The sequence below is a fragment of the Pseudophryne corroboree genome, chromosome 1, assembly GCF_028390025.1.
Source record: "Pseudophryne corroboree isolate aPseCor3 chromosome 1, aPseCor3.hap2, whole genome shotgun sequence".
Taxonomy (NCBI): Eukaryota; Metazoa; Chordata; class Amphibia; order Anura; family Myobatrachidae; genus Pseudophryne; species Pseudophryne corroboree.
The window spans coordinates 1153456637-1153482304 of record NC_086444.1 but is presented as its reverse complement, the minus strand read 5'-3'; positions in this window follow the sequence as shown (position 1 = coordinate 1153482304).

Genomic DNA, 25668 nt, shown 5'->3' with positions numbered 1-25668 from the left:
AAGTCCAGGCCCTGCTGAAGAAAAGCTAACAACTTGGCCATACTAAACTTGGAAGCGTCATAATTGTTAGATGCGCACCAAACAAAGTAAGAATGCCAGACCCTATAATAAATCCGAGCAGAAGACGGTTTCCGGGCCCGCAACATAGTTTGAATGACCGCCTCAGAAAACCTTTTAGCCCTCAAGATGGAAGCTTCAAGAGCCACGCCGTCAAAGACAGCCGGGCTAGGTCCTGGTAGACACAGGGGCCCTGAACGAGGAGGTCTGGACGTTGTGGAAGTAGAATTGGATGCTCTGACGATAGGCCTTGCAGGTCTGAGAACCAGTGCTGCCTGGGCCATGCTGGAGCTATGAGAAGCAGAATTCCTTTTTCTTGCTTGAACTTCCGAATTACGCTGGGCAGGAGTGACACCGGAGGGAACACGTATGGCAGCCGAAACTTCCACGGCACCGCCAGCGCATCCACGAATGCTGCTTGAGGATCCCTTGTCCTTGCTCCGAAGACTGGAACCCTGTGATTGTGTCGAGACGCCATCAGATCTATGTCTGGAAGGCCCCACCTTTCCACTAGGAGTTGGCCCCACTCTCCGGCATGTACGTCCTGACGACTGAGAAAGTCCGCTTCCCAATTCAGGACTCCCGGAATGAAGATTGCAGATATGGCCGGTAGATGGCGTTCCGCCCAATGTAGAATCCGTGAGACTTCCTTCATTGCCAGATGGCTTCGAATGCTGCCTTGATGATTTATGTAGGCCACTGTGGTGGCGTTGTCCGACTGCACCTGAACAGGACGGTTCTGAATTAAATGCTGGGCTAGGTTCAATGCATTGAAGACCGGCCGCAATTCCAGAATGTTGATTGAGAGGAGGGACTCCTCCTTGGTGCATGCTCTGAGCAGGGACTAGGGAGGATTTCTTCCAGTTGATGAGCCACCCGTGGGCTTGTAGAAACCGGACCGTCATATCTAGATGACGTAGGAGAAGTTCTGGGGAATTTGCCAGGATTAACAAGTCGTCCAGATACGGCAGTATCCTGACCCCTTGACGGTGGAGTACCACCGTCAACACCGCCATGACTTTGGTGAAGACTCGCGGAGCCGTTGTTAAACCAAAAGATAACGCCCGAAACTGGTAATGGGGGTTGCCAATCGCAAACCTGAGGTATTGCTGATGCGACTCTGCTATAGGAATATGCAGGTAAGCATCCTGTATATCCAGGGAGACCATGTAGTCCCCAGGTTCCAAGGCCAGAACTATAGAGCGAAGGGTTTCCATACGGAACTTGGAAATCTTCACAAACCTGTTCAATGCCTTGAGGTTGAGAATGGGCCGGGAGGACCCATTCGGTTTCGGGACTAGAAACAGCGGAGAATAGTACCCCCGGCCCCTCTGCGCAAGAGGCACCTGTACTACAACTCCTGTATCCAGGAGGGTCTGTACCACCGAATGTAGAGTGTTTGCCTTCGTCTGGTCCAACGGGACGTCTGTTCGGCAAAATCGATGAAGGGGTCGGTTTTTGAAGGCTATGGCGTAACCTTGAGTGACGACTTCCCGTACCCAGGCATCTGAAGTGGTCTTCAACCATTCCTGGGTATACCCTAGAAGCTGGCCCCCCACCCTGGGATCCCCCAGGGGGAGGCCCGCCCCGTCATGCGGCAGGCTTATCGGTCTTGGAAGCTGGCTGACGGGCCGCCCAGGCTCTTTTGTGCTTTGGCTTACCAGGTTTGGAAGTGCGGTACTTGGCAGACAGGCAGTTTTGGCAGTAGCCAAGTCAGCCACTATCTTATTTAAGTCCTCCCCAAACAGAATATCTCCCTTGAAAGGGAGTACCTCCAGGGTTTTTTTTAGAGTCCAGATCCACAGACCAGGATCTCAGCAACAATATCCGGCGAGCCAGGACTGACGTAGTAGAGGCCTTGGCTGCTAGGATACCGGATCAGAATCCACCTCTTTAATATATCGAGAAGCTGTGACAATATATGACAAGCATTGTCTAGCATGGTCAGAAGAGATTTCAGCTTCTAACTCCAAGGCCCATGCTTCAATAGCCGCTGCAGCCCAAGTAGCTGCGATAGTGGGCCTTTGTGCAGCACCCGTGAGGGTGTAAATCGCTTTCAGACAACCCTCCACACGTTTATCCGTAGGCTCTTTTAGAGACGTGACGGTAGTGACAGGTAGAGCTGAGGAAACCACCATCCTAGCCACATGTGAGTCTACTGGAGGAGGAGTTTCCCAATTCTTAGCTCTGGTGCGAGGGGATAGCGAGCCAGCATCTTCTTTTGAGGCACAAACTTCGTACCCGGGTTTTCCCAGGGTTCCTGACGTATATCCACAAGGTGGTCAGAATGAGGTAAAACTTGTTTAACCACCTGACGCTTGAACCTATCTGGTTTCTTAGGAGGGGCGGATGGCTCGGGATCATCCGTAATCTGCAGAATCAACTTAATAGCCTCCAAAAGATCAGGAACATCCACATGTGAACTACCCTCTCCATCAGCCGTATCTGAGTCAGAAACTGTGGGGTCAGTGTAAGTGCCATCTTCATCAGACGAGGTGTCAGTGACAGCAGTGGATTGTGAGGAGACAAGAGCTCGCTTAGAGGACCCCTTGGGCTTAGGCGAGCGATGGTCAGACTTTTTAGTAGTCAGGGACTGGTTCAACTTCCTCAATTGAGCAGATAAATCGTCCGCCCACGGCGGGTTAGCTGCAGGGACCACATACGGCTGTACCGGCATAGGGGGTCCCATAGGGGGTGTTAGTTTATAAACTAGCGTATGTAGAAGCGTGGAAAAAGCGGGTGACAATGCTAAATTCCTTTGTCGTATAAACAACCCTTTATGAAGTCTAAGAACACTGTACGCTGTTTACTTAAGAAGTACCGTACGGGTACGCTGGTTGCGTAACGATCGCTCAGCCGTAGGCGAGACGCCCAAGCGTCACGTTCGCTCACGGCCCAGTGATCACAGGACACTTTATTGGTTATGACTAGAGTAATGATTCGCTATGGCGTAGCATACGCTCGAGACCACGAGGAGGTCACCAGCGGCGCAGACGCTCACAACGCTATACCTTTATGTCTAAACCTTATACCAATTAAATACACAGAATACCTTAATGTGAGTACAGGGTGTAAGTGCAACCTTGTGTAACCTGACTAATTACAAAGCTGCTTGAGCGTCACCGACGCTCAAGTGAACACTTAACACTATGAGAAAATACACGGATACCTGTTTAGGGTCCAAAGCCTATTATCTGTATTATATCTAATATACTTGTAAAAAGGGGATAACAGTACAAATGATACACTACAATATAACAAAGACTTCCTAACCACAGAACTAAACAATAAATACAAAAAGACAATACTACACTGACCTAAATGCAATACAATACTATAATACTATGAGAGATATAAGAGAAAAGAGGAGAGAGAGAGAGAGAGAGAGAGAGAGAGAGAGAGAGAGAGAGAGAGAGACGGAGAGAGATGAGAGAAATTGGCTCACAGTAAGACAATGATAACATTAAATAAGAGACAACATGGTTGCAGATAAAACTACACATGTGAGAGACAATCGCTGCGCAGTTAGTCAATGCTGAATACAGCATGGGATGGAAGCTAGACTCCATTTTGAGAAACCTCCACTTGATTCCAAAGACCACACCGCATGGCTGAAAGGGGGAGGGGAAGACATCCAGCAGCAGCCATTTTAGATTTGCAGGTCCAAACACATGGCACTTTATTCCAAAATGTCCAAGCCTCAAAACAATGCATATGTTCTGATTTTACAATTCCAAACCATCTAAATCACCTTTCACACTTTCAATCCAACTTCCTAGAACCATCTTATTAAATCTCCATAGGCAAACAAATACCACAAATGCTATGCTACAAGTTACATTCACACAGCTGCGCAAGCCTCACCATCCCCAAGCCATTTGTTTCTCCAAACCAACCACTCTATGCTTACCCATCATTCCACAACTACCCCACCACAAAACACACATTTAAAACTACTCTATGCCAATCAGCCATGAGATATTGAAATTATGATACTTAGCCTTTGTTTCCCTGGAGGATCCAGCCATGCTTCTGAGCGCAGCCACATCACATCTGCTTCTCTGAGGCAAAACAGCAACACTGACTCTCACCTCCCCAGACAGGAACTACTCTTCCTGTGTGTCTGTTCCTGGGGGAGGGGTCTCTCTAGCTCCCTTGTATATGCTGATTAGGTTCAGCCCTGAAACCTTAGTAAAAGGTTGTCTTGAGCATCCATTGTTCTAACAATGTGATCTTAGCTTTTATACATATAATCATATCTATCCGCTGCAATGTCCCACAACAACACAACAGGCCTCAAACTAACCCACACCTCATTCTGCTTGCTTCAATACCAAACATGATGTGTTTATCTGGTTCGGTTCGAATGATACACATCCATGACATTAATTCATTAGCCAATTCTAAATCTCCATGATGTCTGGTGCTGTTCATTATTATAACCATGTACTGTATGAAACAAGTGCCGAATCCATCTCAGTGCCATGTCCGAGCAAATGCGTGTGTTTCCATATATTGCTGTGCTCGCTGCGCATATTTGCAAGTATAGCGACTTATATGTGTGCAGTTTATATGGTCTCTCTATGTAATATTTTTGACTTTGACAGTCCACCCTTTGGCAGTCACCAATAACTGCCACTTCCTAAAACATTTCAAAAAGAGAAAAATATATGTCAGGGGTTAATACATTTCCATGGTTGGGTAAGGGAGGAGAGAGGAGAAGGTGTGAAGAGGGTATGACCTAGTGAGATAGCAGAAGCATGTGTGTATGAATCCATGTTTGGGGGGTCATGTATCATCGTGCCGTACGTGTTGTACATCGAGCTTCGAGGTATTGCGAAGTATACATTTGAATTCCTTCTTATCCCGTACTAAGGGTCTGTGGATGGGCTGTCAAACTTTACCGAGCTCATTTCGGCTGTGGTTGTAACAAAATGGGGGAGCACATTTTAGTTGATGATACATGAATGGGGGAGGTATGTGGTTGCTGATATCTGTGCCTGTATTCCCTATCGACTATGTGTGTCATTACCTGAGGGTTGTAGAGATGAAGATAAAGAACACTTATGGAAAATGCAATGATATTCTATGTCAGGGAAATGTACATCTGTTGTTGAAGTTTTGTTCGGTATCTGTTGAGAGTCGTCTTCTTTGCGCTGTATTGCTCTTTGGGCATGAGCAAATAGCTTTGTCAGTGCCATCAGATTTACAAAAAATGTTGGGCTAGCGGGAGTTTAAAATACTAGGGAAACTGGGGATCCATGGCAAAGTTCATCAAGTGTCCATATCATAGGTCGTCAAAACTTCATCTTTGGTTCTTGTCTGTTGTCTGTATAGCGTCTTGTTAACTTCCTCGTCCAAGGGGTCTTTGTATCTTGGAGAAAAGCAGAAAAACAGGTGAAAGAAACGGACCGTATAATCGCATTTTCATCACATCATGGTTTCTATCATTGGGTCATATACCAAATCCAGGTTAATTACAGTTTCCTCACTCCTTAGACTCATTACCTCAGGTAGTACTTTTCCAATACAACACAATCCTTCAGAGTTTGGGGCAAGCCGCTCATACGCCTTTCTCCCGCATATGAAATATGCATCATCGGGGAGAACATATGGGACGGAATATGTCATTACCATGTTACACATTTTCCATGTGAACTCTCCTAACCCTAATTCTCCCATCTGTTTAGTACACGTATCAGTTTGTACGATATGTGCACAGTATCCTGGTGATACTTCTCCAACTCTCGTAATCCTATTTCCTAAGGTATACCTATACCGGAAAGATTTTCCTCTACTGGCTATGTGGCGTACAAGCTCTGTATCTGTAGGCATCCTATCTGCTCTATGCGAAAAGGTCATGGTTAGGTTGCTCCATGACACTTCCCAATTTCCCGGCTTTCGGGGATTGGAGATGTTAAAACATAATAGGGACCTATCCACATGGTATTGGTGGAGCTTCAAACTAGGAGGGCTGGAGATATTAAACCTCCTGTCCACCGGTCTCCCACCCTTTAGCTCAAGTACCTCCCCTACCGTTAAAGGAAATGGTACTAGCCCTGATTTACTATGACCCTGAGGTACTTGAGAGCATACCCAACAATCTGTTTTATTTAACACACTACCCACTAAGGAGTGATAGTCACTCAATGGATGCCGGTCCATATGGATATTAAAACTGGATTGGCATTTCTTTATGCATCCATCCTCTACCAGATTGTCACAGAGCCTACAGATACAATTTTCTTTTTGAACTAACAATCCTTCACAATTGTTTACAAATAACATGGTTGTTAGATCGTGCCCGGTACTCGCCTTTGCTTGGTGATTGGGTTGCTATTGGAAATTTACACCTCCGTCTCAGTCATCAGGACCTTTCTGGATCCTTTCTCGACCTCACTGGTACTCTCACCGAAACAGACTGCTCTGGTCAACATCATGGTTAACGGGAAAATCCATATCACAGTCTCTTGGGGCAAGTCCATCTTACAGGAGGAGAAAAGAAGAAATTTGTAAAGGGGGTATAAGAAAACAGTTTGAGGGGGAGAGAACTTGTTACGATAACAAGTTCTCTCGTCTTGTTGTTCTTCTTGTTCTGCTGTCCTCTCAAAGGTGCTGTCTCTCAGTCTTCCAAACGAACATTCTGGTGATGCAATATTCCTTCCTAACCGGCGATCTTTCTGTAAGGAGCAAAAATCTGGCATTACCATTGGTCCAACTGAGGGGTGACATACCATCTTTAAACCATGGAAACATGAGTGGGAAGAGAGAGACAACAAAAAAACAAAAGAGATAGAGAACAATTCATGTGCATATATACATTACATAACTCGACAATAACCACCAATGAGAAAAGAGAAACAAAACATTTTTTAAACATTGTCAACATTAAGAAAACATTGTTAGCATTAGAAAAACATTGTCAGACTTATTAGGCTGTCATATCTATGTGTCTACTGGTCTCCTTGAGCAGTCCCTCCCCACCAACACCTGCATTACTCCACTGTCTGTATCTGGCCAGAAATACATTGTGGCGGAGGTCATGCTGGGGTTTGGTAGACTTCTGCAAGGACCAAGTGGGTATGCAATGTGTGAATTCTTACCAATACTCGTCAGAGATGGGGATAGAGAGAGAGAGAGAAAAAAACATTTCACTGATACATTTACAACGTTTCACCTGGTCATTCCTGTGTCTTTCAGTGAATGACCTCCCAATTTATTAACCGTTACCTCAGGCTTACCATCAGTCCTAATGATCACCTTTCCTGACTATATATTATGGGTGTGGCCCAAAATTCTTCCTATATGATCCCTGATTATAATTTGGTGTGTCATAACTTTTGCTCATTTTCATGTCTAGGGGGTCTGATTTTATGTGGGCTGTTGCAGTTACTGGCATAATGCCCTTCTCTTTTGCACAGATCACAAATCCTTAAGTTCCTCCATGTGCCAATGGCCTGGGGTTTTGGTTGATTTGATGCCTCCTCAAACGCTTGGATGCTCATCACCATCAACCGCTTTCCCTGTACCTCCCTGATTCCTTGGATACCATGATTATGTCGTTGTCTAGGGAGTTGATATACCTTCTGTGAATCTTTGATCATACAGTTAGATCTTTCCTAGGATCTGGGTAATCAGACATGATTGATCTCAATTCTGTCCGGGACCAGGGATGGCGCATTGCACTGTCCTTGACGGGAATGGTTCCCTGATCATCAGTCTTCCCATTGGGGACTGTGATCACCCTGACAGGACTAAACTCAATCACATCACCTTGTTTTCGTCTTACAATATGGGGTACATTTGTTTGTGCGTGATATAAAACATTGTACGTACCTGTGGACACGACCTCACCTGACCCTCCGTTAGGGGGTTTGATTATTGCCTTTACCAATTTGGTCGCGTCCACCTGGATGTCTTGTAGGATGGCTTCTGGAAGAGGTGCCAACATCGTTCTGGGCTCACTTTCTTGTTGGTAATCCTGAGGGAAGTTTAACATGGGGTGCGACTTGCACAGGTTAACATTTGTAATTTTTACACTTTCATTTTCATAAACATTATTACATTTAACACTTTCATTCTTAATACAGTTACTAAGTGCATTTTTATCGTACAACATTGTGCCATTTCTCTGCAACCATAATCCTCTTCAATGCCATGTCTCTCCTCTCAAGATGAAAGTTAGATATGTAAGTTACATTTCTTTGCATTTCACTTTCCTGTTGCCATAACTGCAAACAATCATCATGTTTAACTCGTTGTTTCCAGGATTTTATGAGACTGATCCTTTGCCTTAAATTATGCAACACCTCTAAGTCAAAACTACCTATCCCGGGAAATGGTGCCTTATCCCCCGCAGTCATTCGTGTCCATTCATCACAAAAGGTCTCAGTGTGGGGACCATATTTCCCCCACATTACTAACCGAGCAGACCCTCGGGGTCTGCAAGCCTCTGGAGTCTGAATCCTGACCTCCGACCGTCTCTGTGTTGTGCACTTGGCTGCCATTGTGGACCTTTTTAACACAGAAAAACTTCCTAAAATGCACCAAACACAGAACTTCGTTGGAAATCCTTAAAGCTCTTCCACTGAACTTCTTCTGCTCCGGGTATCTCCGGTCCGCCTTCTAGCAGACACGTGTAGCCGTTGCAGGCCCTATCTCTAGAGATTTTCCTGAGAAAATTCCCTTCCTTTTTCTTTACACAAATCACGCTTGCATGTGCTCCCTACAACACGTATGAGGGCAAGATTTACGCATGGATATACGACCTCATATCACGTTGCGTTATTGGTCACACATACAACCGTGCGGTCCAATCGTACCACTTATAGACACTTGTTGCCCATAAATGGTAGGATCATTGGAGTCTCCCTACTGTGCTCCAAAACAGCCAGAGCGTAATACAACGAAAACTTTATCACACTCTGTTGCACGTTTTCACTCAGATCGTGCTCATCACGTTCCACATAGATCACACAGATCACAAAGTCCACAAAGCGGAATTCAATACCGTTTTATCACATAGATCACAAAGTCCACAAAGCGGGATTCAATACACTCATACCGTTTTCAACCCACTATCATTCTTATAGTTTTCTGATCAGAAAAATCATTTCCCGTAGTCTGATAGCTCTCCCCAGAGGCGTTACAGTAAAGTAAGGTATTTAAACTAAATTTTGGAAACTGAACAAATGTGTGCTATTGTCTTGTGGCTTCTGTATCGCCTTACTATAAGCGATATTTCACTATATAAACGCTTACCAAACACCACACAGTATCTTCTATGCTGTGTGCTTGTTTTTTTTTTTCCAGTTACTCCCTTACCTTTTTTTTTTTTTATTATAGCAGCAAATTTTCTCAGCACGTTATCAATGCAAATGGCAAACAGGAAGGTGAGATGTGAAACTTACACAGATGAAAATGCAATTCTAAATTTAATCTAATAACATACATTGATGTAAGCACACGCATATAGATATTACATATAAGTACCAATCACTATTACTTATGATTGACTATGATATAGATTAAATAAATGCATAAAAAAAAAAACTCATTAAATGATGATTTCTTTTTGACAGTGGATGGCTGATTGTTTCCTGAGTCAACTGAAAACCAGCCGCTCAGAAAAAAAAAAAAATTTGACCTTCCCAAAATGGCCGCTGCTCCTCCCCCTTCCACCTCCATGAGGGTCACACAAAATGGTGGACAGACCATGCGGCCTCTTGTCACAAAGAAAGTCATCATTCAAAACTCCTAAAGTTATTCTAGGCCTGAGTGTGTAGTTGGCACCAAATTGAAATAAAAACCAGATTTTCAAAGACAATAGCGTACTGTTCTTACCTCCGGTCCCGGATTCCCTCAGCACCCTTTACTAAGCGAAACAGACGCTTATCCCGTCAGCACTGCGAGACAACCTCCCACCCTTTGCTGGGGGATAATGTCTGCTGATCTACCTAGTGCAGATATGTGAAGGACTGGACGGCCCCCAATTGACAATGCTAAATTCCTTTGTCGTATAAACAACCCTTTATGAAGTCTAAGAACACTGTACGCTGTTTACTTAAGAAGTACCGTACGGGTACGCTGGTTGCGTAACGATCGCTCAGCCGTAGGCGAGACGCCCAAGCGTCACGTTCGCTCACGGCCCAGTGATCACAGGACACTTTATTGGTTATGACTAGAGTAATGATTCGCTATGGCGTAGCATACGCTCGAGACCACGAGGAGGTCACCAGCGGCGCAGACGCTCACAACGCTATACCTTTATGTCTAAACCTTATACCAATTAAATACACAGAATACCTTAATGTGAGTACAGGGTGTAAGTGCAACCTTGTGTAACCTGACTAATTACAAAGCTGCTTGAGCGTCACCGACGCTCAAGTGAACACTTAACACTATGAGAAAATACACGGATACCTGTTTAGGGTCCAAAGCCTATTATCTGTATTATATCTAATATACTTGTAAAAAGGGGATAACAGTACAAATGATACACTACAATATAACAAAGACTTCCTAACCACAGAACTAAACAATAAATACAAAAAGACAATACTACACTGACCTAAATGCAATACAATACAATACTATAATACTATGAGAGATATAAGAGAAAAGAGGAGAGAGAGAGAGAGAGAGAGAGAGAGAGAGAGAGAGAGAGAGACGGAGAGAGATGAGAGAAATTGGCTCACAGTAAGACAATGATAACATTAAATAAGAGACAACATGGTTGCAGATAAAACTACACATGTGAGAGACAATCGCTGCGCAGTTAGTCAATGCTGAATACAGCATGGGATGGAAGCTAGACTCCATTTTGAGAAACCTCCACTTGATTCCAAAGACCACACCGCATGGCTGAAAGGGGGAGGGGAAGACATCCAGCAGCAGCCATTTTAGATTTGCAGGTCCAAACACATGGCACTTTATTCCAAAATGTCCAAGCCTCAAAACAATGCATATGTTCTGATTTTACAATTCCAAACCATCTAAATCACCTTTCACACTTTCAATCCAACTTCCTAGAACCATCTTATTAAATCTCCATAGGCAAACAAATACCACAAATGCTATGCTACAAGTTACATTCACACAGCTGCGCAAGCCTCACCATCCCCAAGCCATTTGTTTCTCCAAACCAACCACTCTATGCTTACCCATCATTCCACAACTACCCCACCACAAAACACACATTTAAAACTACTCTATGCCAATCAGCCATGAGATATTGAAATTATGATACTTAGCCTTTGTTTCCCTGGAGGATCCAGCCATGCTTCTGAGCGCAGCCACATCACATCTGCTTCTCTGAGGCAAAACAGCAACACTGACTCTCACCTCCCCAGACAGGAACTACTCTTCCTGTGTGTCTGTTCCTGGGGGAGGGGTCTCTCTAGCTCCCTTGTATATGCTGATTAGGTTCAGCCCTGAAACCTTAGTAAAAGGTTGTCTTGAGCATCCATTGTTCTAACAATGTGATCTTAGCTTTTATACATATAATCATATCTATCCGCTGCAATGTCCCACAACAACACAACAGGCCTCAAACTAACCCACACCTCATTCTGCTTGCTTCAATACCAAACATGATGTGTTTATCTGGTTCGGTTCGAATGATACACATCCATGACATTAATTCATTAGCCAATTCTAAATCTCCATGATGTCTGGTGCTGTTCATTATTATAACCATGTACTGTATGAAACAAGTGCCGAATCCATCTCAGTGCCATGTCCGAGCAAATGCGTGTGTTTCCATATATTGCTGTGCTCGCTGCGCATATTTGCAAGTATAGCGACTTATATGTGTGCAGTTTATATGGTCTCTCTATGTAATATTTTTGACTTTGACACGGGCCATGGTGGGTCATTATGTACCATCATTGCCACAGTCCCACTGGGGGGCAGGGAGCCCCCAGAACCAGAGCCCACAGCTGCTATAGTTTCCTCATAGGGATCTGTGGCTTCAGCAACACCTGTAGTGTGTTCAGCCCCAGAACCGTTACCCTCAGAAGCAGACATGATATAACTTGCAGTATCAGGTAACACAGTACAATTATCAGCAGCACAATACCTCTTACCCAAACCCCTGCGCAGTGTAGTCAGCACTAGCAGAGATAAAGGAGAGATATGGTGACTAAATCACAGAGAAAAATACGTATTAAAGTATATCTTTGTGAAAATCCTATATCAATATAAAACCTGACACACCAAGCCCCCTCAGGTTATAGAATATAGGGATAGCAAGTTGAGTGAAAGACACGAAATGGACACCACTCAGCTAGCTAATGCACACACAGATAGTCAAAGTTTGTACAATGCAGAGGTTATTACTAACAATAATACTGCACTGGACTAGCTTATATATATATATATATATATAGCTATGTAGTCAATAGATATAACACTGCACAGTAAGAACTGGATGTATATCACTGGGTAATTGTACTAGAAAACCCTGACTAAATGCACTCTTTCTTAACTAGCACTGTCTAAAAAGGCAGGTAGAATACTTAAGTGTCATGTAAAGTCACAGCACTGACAAACAGGCGGCTTTACACAGGAAGATTTGCCCAAGCAGTCCCAGGAACAGTGAAGCTGAGAGATAATGGCGCCCAGACACTGACAGGGAGTGAGGGAGAAACAGATATGCAGCTCCAGGGTGGGAACATTTGCGTGAAATGGCACCCTGGGGCTGGGGGAGGGGCTTCAGGTCTAAGCCTTATCCCCCTGCTGGCAAAACCACCAGGTACTGTGGGTTACTGAAAATGGTTTAGAGAGAAAACCTGACCTGCACCCATGCCCTGGTGATTTAGTGGGATCGCCTGTACTGCCAAAGTGTCCACCACCAGCGCGCGCGGGCCGCCTGCCACTGACCGCACCGGATCGCGATAAAAACCGGGTCCCGCAAGCGGGACCCACTTACCACCTCCCGAAGCGCGATCCCGGAGAGCCCCCGTCGTGTGTGCCTGACTGATGAAAACCGGAGCCTCCTGCTGTAGTTACCCGGCAAGCAGGGCTCGGGAGTGTAAAGCGCCGCTGGGAAGACCTGGAGATGCAGCAGTGAATGTCTTCTGACATTTACCACTGCTGCTGCCCTTGTAGACCACTTTTTTCTTCAAAAAAGCTCTTCTTGGGGCTGCTTGGAGCAGCCCCTGTTATATGCCTGCTTACTGCAGCACCAACTACAAAACTGAGCTCCTGTGCAGGGAGGCGGGGTTATAGAGGAGGTGGCGCTGTGCATTCTGGGAACAGTCAAAGCTTTGAGCCTGTTGGTGCCTAGGATCAAGATCCTACTCTACACCCCAATGTCTATCCTTGTGGAGCCCAGTGTACCCCGGAGCAGAAACATTGATGGTTTTGCTCTTGATGGCAGAGAAATATTTTTTTCCCCACAGCTTGCTATTGTTAGCACCATTCCTGGCAGACTGTAGCTGCCATCCCTTTCCCTGGCTTCTTGCAGGACGCCCTTTGATAGCTCACTGCCATCACCCCTACAGTAGCCCGTAAATCATGTATCTTAGGGTCTAATTATGAGCTTTACACAAACATGATGGTTTGCATACAACTCCAGTGGTGGGTTGACTGCGCATGTGCAGAACTGGTTGTGCAAAATTGCTTGCAGTGCACCCTAAGCCGCAACCTGTCCATTTGAGTGGCGGCCACCATGTCCGTTTTATACACTTCATTTTGTAGGCGTGCCGAAGCATGGGTCTGTGGGCAACTGTGTTTAGATTTACAAAGCTCAGTGAATAACAGGAGAAGCAGTGTCAGTGTCCTGAGACTTACCATCAGCGCTGGGTCCCGGGACTGCCTGTCCAGGTGCTGGTTGGCTGCGGCATCGCAGAGGGGCTGACGGAGGTGGCTGGTGCGGGCTCTGGGGTTGGAGGCTCTGCATGCAAAGGAGTGCTTCTTTGTGTGCCTGCATTACAGGGAGCCGCCACGTTGGAGACCAAATTATGCAGTAACAGCCAATGGCAGCTCACTTTGATTTTTTCAATCCTGGTGCGTGTTCCCTTTTAAAAGGGTTTTGGACGGGTTAAGCACTGCCAGTGCTTTATGATGCTGTTATTAGGCAATTGTCTCAGCTCTAAGAATGCCAAATTGGATTTCTCACAAATATTTAAAATGCCGGTCTAATATATATTGTAAATGCCTGCAACTCTTATTACCATATCCCATGAATGTGCGCTGTACATCGCACAACACTGCATCCCATAAGAGAAAACAATACACCCACACATTATCTGAATTCCAAAGCTCATTGAAGTATATATTTGTTGTTAAAAGGATATGGAATCAATGTATATTACAAAGTACAGTATACCTATAGTTACATGAATACAACTCACACAATAAACAGTTAGGACATACAATTACATACAGTTATATGCAGTTTCAGTTACATGCCAGCAATACAGTACCATATCTTTCTCATATAAGTTTGTCCCTCCATATGACTCTCTCTCTCTCTCTTTCCTCTGTAAATCATGCTGAGACTTCATCTTCCTCTGAGACCAAAAAGCAACTAATTGACCTCCTGTGTGGTCAGCTTATGTCTCATCTAGTTTCTGGGGGAGGGGACTCATGATGAGTCACCAGTTCCTTTGTATATGGTAATCAGATTCAGCCTTGAAGACATTCAAAGGGCTGGCCTGAGTTCCCTGTCCACTGTAACATTCATTGTTCTAACAAAGTGATTTTAGCTTTTATACATGTAATCATAACTATTCGCTGCAATGTCCCACAACTTTATAACAAGTATCAAATTAATCTACACATTAAGCTGGTTGTTTTAATAATAAATATGACAGGTCTATCTTGCTTAGTTCAAATAATACACATTCATGACATTAATTCATTAGATAATTTTAAATCATCGCGATGTTTGGCGCTTGATATTATTATAATTATGTACTGTATGAAATAAGTGTCGAATCCATCTCTGTGGCATGTCCGTGTAAATGCGTGTGTTACCATATATGGCTGTGCTCGCTGTGCGTATTTGCAAGTATAGCGACTTAAATGTGTGTAGTTTGTATGTTCTCTTTATGTAATATTTTTTTGACTTCGACAGTCCACCCTTTGGCAGCAAACAATAACTGCCATCAATTATTAATATAAGAAACAAATATTTCATACCATAATCGGTGACTTAGACACAAGTATGTATGCATTTCGCAAATCAGACACTTGACTATATTTGGGGAAGACAGGGAGGAGGACAAGACATCCTCTATATGCACTCGGCGGTCACGGGACCACTGGTTGGGTGTGGGACAACATTCAACCTATAGAGTATGCTGGGACAGTGCTTTGGCCTATAATGTCTGATTTGCGACGAACATTTCACACATACATGTACCTACGTCTTTGTACACTGATGTTTGGATTCAATTGAGGTTCTGCTGGGTAGGTGAAGAAGACACAAACAAATCGTGACAGTGACATATAAAATTTTCATGATCTACATATTCCTATAATTTTCTGAACATTGTTTCTATTTCTGGAACGTATGCTAGGTCTGTTTAATCATTGAACAAGGGTTATAAGTAGTGTCCTTCCTAATAACATAAACCTTCGGAGTTCGGGGAGAGCCACTCATAAACCTTTCTTCCACATATATTAATGAGCTCTTTATCTGCAATGTGTGAATAGCCATTGTCTGACTGTTCCTGATTACCTCTGAACTCCATAACTACTAGACCAGGCCTGGCCAACCTGTGGCTCTCCAGCTGCTGTGAAACTACAAGTCCCAGCATGCACTGCCACAGTTTTGCTCTTAATCAATGCTAGAAATGTGGTAGGGCATGCTGGGATGAGTAGTTTCACAACATCTGGAGAGCCACAGGTTGGCCAGGCCTGTACTAGACCTTTGATTTTTCTCTGATTTTAACAAACTGATCGGCTAATCCTGGGATCCTATAAGGAGATCACTCTTTCCTACAGAACCAGTTCCAGTCCCACACTCGACTCCTCATTAAAAAAAAAACCTTGCAAAAATAGAATATCCTGAAAGAAAATGTTTTGTCAGCGGGAAAGAGAGAAAAGAGAAATAGAACAAAACAACTCTTGTTCATAACAAATCAATTACCATGACTGGTCTTTCTGCAGTCCTTTAGTACGCTCAGGTAGTGTCCAACAGTGCCGCCTCTCAGTCTTCACGGAACAGAGTCTCTGGTGATACGAGGTTCTCTTTGCCTTGCTCTTTGAAAACACAGTTCACTTGGAACACACAGTTCACTTTGCTCTCCACCTTGCTCTTTGAACACACAGCTCACTTGAAACACACAGTTCACTTCAAACACACAGTTCACAAACTCGATGAATGTGAGCAATAAACTACTTTGTCACGAGTTCTCTCCGGATGAGCAACCTTCTTGCAGTGGAACGAGTGGACCCAAGTCTCTCTTTCGGCGACCTTTAGTGCTGTCAACAAATCTTGGTATGGTCCTTCCCACCTGTCTATTAGGCAACATGAGCGTAAGGGCAATCACAGTCTCTTGGTTCATAATCAAGAGACAGTTAGCATTTGGCATACCAGCATTCAACAGTTTAAATTTCTTTGTCAAGTTCTCAAATGCTGGCTCATCTCAACAAGGTACTGTACTGTCACCTCATTGGTGTATTTCTGATCATTGTGCGGATCAATCATGACATGAGGTTGTCTTCCAAAAACAACCAAAAAAGACACAAATACCAAAACAAAAACAAATTTCGAAGAGGGTGATTCGTCGAGTGAAGATCTGGGAGTGGTTCCGAAGCTACTTAATACTAGTGGCAGTATCTATGATCACAATAGTACAATTTCAAACTTTGCTTCTACTTCTAGGGGTACCATTATCTACACACAAATTTCTGCGTAATTTTTTCCTTTGCGGTAAACACAGCAGCATCCGTGGCAGCAGGAAATGCCTCTACCCAGTTTGAGAAAACATCAGTGCACACCAATACATAACAATAATTCCTAAAGGGTGTTAACTGTACGAAGTCGATTTGTATTTTCTGAAAAGATCCATCTGCAGGAGGGATATGGGATGGCTCTGTTGGTATTGCTTTACCAATATTCTTCCTCAAGCAAATAAGACAGGTCATTGCTCTCTTACCTGCATAAGAATAGAATCATGGCGCACACCAGTAGGCTCTCATCAGCCTGCACCTACCCTCTTTGTGTAGATGAGTCAGACCGTGTGCCACCTCAGCTAGGCTTGGAAGGTATGCTCTGGGGGCTACTGGCTTACCGTGTCCACCTGCCCACAGTCCTGAGGACTCCTGGCCATACCCCTTTGTCCTCCAGACTGCCTCTTCCTGCAGGGAACACAAATTTTTGTATCTTAATTTAACTATCGTGTGTTTGCAATGTAGAGTACCGTGAGCATAACTCAAAAAGGAAAAAAGAAACATCTCTAGAGGAGAGAAGAAAGAAGACAATGGAAAAAGAAAATGTCAGGTTTGCTATTCACCAACAGGCATATCAGTGTCTGTACAAAATTTCCCTTCACCAGTATTCCCATTCTCCACCCTTTGTGCATGACAAGGCACACTGCAGTAATACTGGTGTCATCGTGCTGTTGAGATATACTGGGTTTGGGCAGAACTCTGAAGGACCTAGGCATGTGGAGTTTGAACTGTACTTGGGTCCATGTATTGTACCACCCTGTGTGAACGCAAAAGATGAAGAGGAAAACTGTAGAGAAACAAAATAGAGGTTGGTGACAGATGAGTTTGTAGAGGTGGAGAAGATCTTATAAAAATTTGACAACTGGATTGGGCACTATGGGGAAGTGATTCTCTACTTGGTCTACCCCCTTTGTCTATACAATCACGTCTGCGTATGCTCTTCCACAGCGCATATGACACAAAAGTATCACGTTGTGCTGTGCAGAACAAACGGACATGCAATGCAATAGCACAGCCTATAGATACTAGTTATCTAAATGCCCTACAATTGCTGCAGACCACTTTAGCCTAGACCACTCCAAACCACTTTAGACCACTTCAGTTTGTATGGGATCACTTCAGTTCCTAATAACGCAGGGTAGCGAACCCTACGCCACCGGGCCTCTACTAACCCAGTGTTACCACTTCAGTTCTTGGGTTCAGTATCCACTCACTCCTGCGTTCGCTCACTCAAATACACTTTGTTTTTCTGTACAGAAAATTTGGATTCATTCAAGTTGGCAGCTTTAACCCCAGAGGCAATTTAAAAAAAAATATATATTTATACAAAATTTTGTTTTTATACTTATTTTTTTTAGAAACCGGGTAGTTTTGTGCTATTGTAGCGTGGCTACTGTCCCACCTTTAAACTAAATGAACTATTGTGTAATTTGTACTTAGCGCCCGTATTCTTATGCAATTTGCGTAAACACGTGATCATGCGTGCCTCTTACGCCGCGTGTGCAGTACCGTACTTTGCCCGGGACACGTGTACAAAACCGTACATCCGCAATAGCACAAATCATACAATTCTATAAATGTGAGCAATAAAAACTACTATTGCCCACTAAACACAACACACACTTGTTCCGTATAAACCTTTACAACTAGGCCAGATTGTGTTTGTGCTTTACGCTTACTTCCTTAAAATATTTATTTTAGTTTTAACTATATAGCAACAAATGTATCCTATTTCACACAGATCTATAATGACTCTAGCAATAATCAATAATTTAAATGATATGATTCAGATTGGATAGCTATCTTGCAGAACATACACTGATATAAATATACACATAATTATAATAATATTATATATAATATATATTTATATAATATATATCACTTGACTCTTATAGAACCCCCACACAGTACACACCTACTGAATGAATGCTCTGTGCCCCTGCAGGTGTTCCTGTTTTTGCGCCTTGTTCTGTATCTCCCAGAGGCTTTCAGTGTCTTGCATCGCTCCCTGCTGCACTCCGGACCTGAGTGTGGGATCGGCGCATCTTTTCGTGTCATCCGCATATTGGGCGGGTTTTCATGGTGCTCCTGTTGGTCTCCTGACCAGCTACCCAGCACCCAGTCTTCAGCAGTTTGAGTTTTCAAGCCACATTCTATATCCAGTCTTCTGCAGTCCGTATTTACAAGCCACAGTTATTCAGTATACAGTCTTCTGCAGTCTGTGTTTTCAAGCCACAGTTATTCAGTATTCAGCAGTCCATGTTTTCAAGCCCCAGCAATCCAGACTTCACTCTTCAGCAGTTCATGTTTTACTAATCTCAGACACCTCTGACTTCAGCTTTCCGTTGTCCCACTCATTCAGGACAGTCATCTATGTTGATATAATCACATCCGAGTCTTGTTCTCCAGTTACTATGAACGATACACCGTATCCAGGTCATCCACACTTCTTGGAAAGCCTTAGTAGTCAATGAGAAGGAACTATATTGGGCCTCCTGAGGCCTCTACTTCTCCAGCGCTGATCAGGTCGTTGGATACCTCTATTCAATCTGACATGACTATCCGGCAGATAACGCTGGTCAACATGATTTTTTCACAAGGAAACTGAATAGTGACTCTAATGCAGTTTTACATTCTAAATTCAAATATGTGATTATAATTTTTCCATCAGGCAAAGTGTGTTTGTGACATTTACTTTTTTCAGATTTTAGTGTTGTTTAAATCATCCAATTTCTGTTATGTGTGTGAAGAAGCCTGCAAATCTCAGAGGCAAAATTTCACACCACTTGTAAAAAAGTGTTATGAAGTACTTTGGGTGTAAAAATAAGAATTTACTTACCGATAATTCTATTTCTCATAGTCCGTAGTGGATGCTGGGGACTCCGTAAGGACCATGGGGAATAGCGGCTCCGCAGGAGACTGGGCACATCTAAAGAAAGCTTTAGGACTAACTGGTGTGCACTGGCTCCTCCCCCTATGACCCTCCTCCAAGCCTCAGTTAGGATACTGTGCCCGGACGAGCGTACACAATAAGGAAGGATTTTGAATCCCGGGTAAGACTCATACCAGCCACACCAATCACACCGTATAACCTGTGATCTGAACCCAGTTAACAGCATGATAACAGAGGAGCCTCTGAAAGATGGCTCACAACAATAATAACCCGATTTTTGTAACAATAACTATGTACAAGTATTGCAGACAATCCGCACTTGGGATGGGCGCCCAGCATCCACTACGGACTATGAGAAATAGAATTATCGGTAAGTAAATTCTTATTTTCTCTAACGTCCTAAGTGGATGCTGGGGACTCCGTAAGGACCATGGGGATTATACCAAAGCTCCCAAACGGGCGGGAGAGTGCGGATGACTCTGCAGCACCAAATGAGAGAACTCCAGGTCCTCCTCAGCCAGGATATCAATTTTGTAGAATTTTACAAACGTATTTGCTCCTGACCAAGTAGCTGCTCTGCAAAGTTGTAAAGCCGAGACCCCTCGGGCAGCCGCCCAAGATGAGCCCACCTTCCTTGTGGAGTGGGCATTTACAGATTTTTGGCTGTGGCAGGCCTGCCACAGAATGTGCAAGCTGAATTGTACTACAAATCCAACGAGCAATAGTCTGCTTAGAAGCAGGAGCACCCAGCTTGTTGGGTGCACACAGGATAAACAGCGAGTCAGATTTCCTGACTCCAGCCGTCCTGGAAACATATATTTTCAGGGCACTGACAACGTCTAGCAACTTGGAGGCCTCCAAGTCCCTAGTAGCCGCAGGCACCACCAATAGGCTGGTTCAGGTGAGACGCTGAAACCACCTTGGGGAGAAACTGAGGACGAGTCCTCAATTCCGCCCTGTCCGAATGGAAAATCAGATAAGGGCTTTTTCAGGATAAAGCCGCCAATTCTGACACGCGCCTGGCCCAGGCCAGGGCCAACAGCATGACCACTTTCCATGTGAGATATTTTAACTCCACAGATTTAAGTGGTTCAAACCAATGTGACTTTTGGAACCCAAAACTACATTGAGATCCCAAAGTGCCACTGGAGGCACAAAAGGAGGCTGTATATGCAGTACCCCTTTTACAAACGTCTGAACTTCAGGGACTGAAGCTAGTTCTTTTTGGAAGAAAATTGACAGGGCCGAAAATTTGAACCTTAATGGACCCCAATTTCAGGCCCATAGACACTCCTGTTTGCAGGAAATGTAGGAATCGACCCAGTTGAATTTCCTCCGTCGGGCCTTACTGGCCTCGCACCACGCAACATATTTTCGCCAATTGCGGTGATAATGTTTTTGCGGTTACATCCTTCTTGGCTTTGATCAGGATAGGGATGACTTCATCCGGAATGCCTTTTTTCCTTCAGGATCCGGCGTTCAACCGCCATGCCGTCAAACGCAGCCGCGGTAAGTCTTGGAACAGACAGGGTCCTTGCTGGAGCAGGTCCCTTCTTAGAGGTAGAGGCCACGGATCCTCCGTGAGCATCTCTTGAAGTTCCGGTTACCAAGTCCTTCTTGGCCAATCCGGAGCCACGAATATAGTGCTTTCTCCTCTCCATCTTATCAATCTCAGTACCTTGGGTATGAGAGGCAGAGGAGGGAACACATACACTGACTGGTACACCCACGGTGTTACCAGAGCGTCTACAACTATTGCCTGAGGGTCTCTTGACCTGGCGCAATACCTGTCGAGTTTTTTAATCATGTGGACGACTTCTGGGTGAAGTCCCCACTCTCCCGGGTGGAGGTCGTGCTGAGGAAGTCTGCTTCCCAGTTGTCCACTCCCGGAATGAATACTGTTGACAGTGCTATCACATGATTTTCCGTCCAGCGAAGAATCCCTGCAGCTTCTGCCATTGCCCTCCTGCTTCTTGTGCCACCCTGTCTGTTTATGTGGGTGACTGCCATGATGTTGTCCGACTGGATCAACACCGGCTGACCTTGAAGCAGAGGTCTTGCTAAGCTTAGAGCATTGTAAATGACCCTTAGCTTCAGGATATTTATGTGAAGTGATGTATCCAGGCTTGACCCTAAGCCCTGGATATTCCTTCCCTGTGTGACTGCTCCCCAGCCTCGCAGGCTGGCATCCGTGGTCACCAGGACCCAGTCCTGAATGCCGAATCTGCGGCCCTCTAGAAGATGAGCACTCTGCAACCACCACATGATGGATACCCTTGTCCTTGGTGACAGGGTTATCCGCTGATGCATCTGAAAATGCGACCCGGACCATTTGTCCAGTAGGTTCCACTGGAAAGTTCTTGCGTGGAATCTAACGAATGGGATTGCTTCGTAGGAAGCCACCATTTTTACCCAGAACCCTTGTGCATTGATGCACTGAGACTTGGTTCGGTTTTAGGAGGTTCCTGACTAGCTCGGATAACTCCCTGGCTTTCTCTTCCGGGAGAAACACCTTTTTTTTTTTTTTTTTTTTCTGGACTGTGTCCAGGAACATCCCTAGGAAACAGAAGACAAGTCGTCGGAACCAGCTGCGATTTTGGAATATTGAGAATCCAATCGTGCTGCCGCAACACTACCTGAGATAGTGCTACACCGACTTCCAACTGTTCCCTGGATCTTACCCTTATCAGGTAATCGTCCAAGTAAGGGATAACTAAAATTCCCTTCCTTCGAAGGGATATCATTTCGGCCATTACCTTGGTAAAGACCCGGGGTGCCGTGGACCATCCCTACGGCAGCGTCTGAACTGATAGTGACAGTTCTGTACCATAACCTGAGGTACCCTTGGTGAGAAGGGTAAATTTTGACATGAAGGTAAGCATCCTTGATGTCCCGAGACATCATGTAGTCCCCTTCTTCCAGGTTCGCAATCACTGCTCTGAGTGACTCAATCTTGAATTTGAACCTCTGTATGTAAGTGTTCAAAGATTTTAGATTTTAAATTTAGAATCGGTCTCATCGGGCCGTCTGGCTTCGGTACCACAATAGTGTGGAATAATACCCCGTTCCCTGTTGCAGGAGGGGTACCTTGATTATCACCTGCTGGGAATACAGCTTGTGAATGGCTTCCAAAACTGCCTCCCTGTCAGAGGGAGACGTCGGTAAAGCAGACTTTTGGAAACGGCGAGGGGGAGACGTCTCGAATTTCAATATGTACCCTTGAGATATTACCTGAAGGATCCAGGGGTCTACTTGCGAGTGAGCCCACTGCGCACTGAAATTCATTGAGAACGGGCCCCCACCATGCCTGAGCTTGTAAGGCCCTAGCGTCATACTGAGGGCTTTTGCAGAGGCGGGAAAGGATTTCTGTTCCTGGGAACTGGGTAATCTCTTCAGCCTTTTTCCTCTCCCTCTGTCACGAGCAGAAAAGAGGAACCTTTTGTCCGCTTGCCAACAAAGGACTGCGCCTGATAATACGGCGTCTTATTTTGAGAGGCGACCTGGGGTACAAACGTGGATTTCCCAGTTGTTGCCGTGGCCACCAGGTCTAAAAGACCGACCCCAAATGTCCCCTTTCAAAGGCAATACTTCCAAATGCCGTTTGGAATCCGCATCACCTGACCATTTTACTGGTAGAATTGGACAACGCACTTATACTTGATGCCAGTCGGCAAATATTCCGCTGTGCATCATGCATATATAGAAATGCATCTTTTAAATGCTCTATAGGCAATAATATACTATCCTTATCTAGGATATCAATATTTCCAGTCAGGGAATCCGACCATGCCAACCCAGCACTGCACCTCCAGGCTGAGGCGATTGCTGGTCGCAGTATAACACCAGTATGTGTGTGAATACATTTTTGGATACCCTCCTGCTTTCTATCAGCAGGATCCTTAAGGGCGGCCATCTCATGAGAGGGTAGAGCCCTTGTTCTTACAAGCGTGTGAGCGCCTTATCCCCCCTAGGGGGTGTTTCCCAACGCACCCTAACCTCTGGCGGGAAAGGGTATACAGCCAATACTTTTTAAGAAATTATCAATTGTTATCGGGGGGAAACCCACGCATCATCACACACCTCATTTTATTTCTCAGATTCAGGAAAACTACAGGTAGTTTTTCCCTCACCGAACATAATACCCCTTTTTGGTGGTACTCGTATTATCAGAAATGTATAAAACATTTTCCATTGTCTCAATCATGTAACGTGTGGCCCTACTGGAAATCACGGTTGTCTCTTCACCGTCGACACAGGAGTCAGTATCCGTGTCGGCGTCTGTATCTGCCATCTGAGGTAACGGGCGCTTTAGAGCCCCTGACGGCCTATGAGACGTCTGGACAGGCACAAGCTGAGTAGCCGGCTGTCTCATGTCAACCTTTTCAACAGTACATCCACTCAGGTGTCGACCCCCTAGGTGGTGACATCACTGTTACAGACACTCTGCTCCGTCTCCACATCATTTTTCTCCTCATACATGTCGACACAAACGTACCGACAAACAGCACACACACAGGGAATGCTCTGATAGAGGACAGGACCCCACTAGCCCTTTGGGGAGACAGAGGGAGAGTATGCCAGCACACACCAGAGCGCTATATATATATATATATATATATATATATATATATACACACATACATACATACAGGGATAACCTTATATAAGTGTTTTTCCCCTTATAGCTGCTGTATGTTTTAATACTGCGCCTAATTAGTGCCCCCCTCTCTTTTTTTAACCCTTTCTGTAGTGTAGTGACTGCAGGGAAGAGCCAGGGAGCTTCCCTCCAACTGAGCTGTGAGGGAAAATGGCGCCAGTGTGCTGAGGAGATAGGCTCCGCCCCCTTTTCGGCGGCCTTATCTCCCGTTTTTCTGTATATTCTGGCAGGGGTTAAATGCATCCATATAGCCCAGGAGCTATATGTGATGTATTTTTTGCCATGTAAGGTATTTTTATCATGTTTTATTGCGTCTTAGGGCGCCCCCCCCAGCGCCCTGCACCCTCCGTGACCGGAGTATGAAGTGTGCTGAGAGCAATGGCGCACAGCTGCAGTGCTGTGCGCTACCTTATTGAAGACAGGAACGTCTTCTGCCGCCGATTTTTCCGGACCTCTTTGCTCTTCTGGCTCTGTAAGGGGGCCGGCGGCGCGGCTCCGGGACCCATCCAGGCTGGGCCTGTGATCGTCCCTCTGGAGCTAATGTCCAGTAGCCAAGAAGCCCAATCCACTCTGCACTCAGGTGAGTTCGCTTCTTCTCCCCTTAGTCCCTCGATGCAGTGAGCCTGTTGCCAGCAGGTCTCACTGAAAATAACAAACCTAAACTAAAACTTTCACTAAGAAGCTCAGGAGAGCCCCTAGTGTGCACCCTTCTCGTCGGGCACAGAAATCTAACTGAGGCTTGGAGAAGGGTCATAGGGGGAGGAGCCAGTGCACACCAGTTAGTCCTAAAGCTTTCTTTAGATGTGCCCAGTCTCCTGCGGAGCCGCTATTCCCCATGGTCCTTACGGAGTCCCCAGCATCCACTTAGGACGTTAGAGAAAGTTGGTGATCAGGCTAAGAGCTGGGCCCGCATACTGTATATGCTGTGTATCATGAGTTAGTCTTCTCACTGGCTGGAAAAATGGTTCACATCATATGCCATTTGCAATTTCTATGATTTGGGGTGAGCTGAAGGACCATTCAGCTGAATGCTATTTCTGGTTAACCAACAGTAGAATAATTAAATCTAAAACAAAATATCCAGTTAACTATCCTAACCTACAATCTGCAATGAGGCCTATCTTACATAGTGATGAGTTGCCTATCCCAAAGT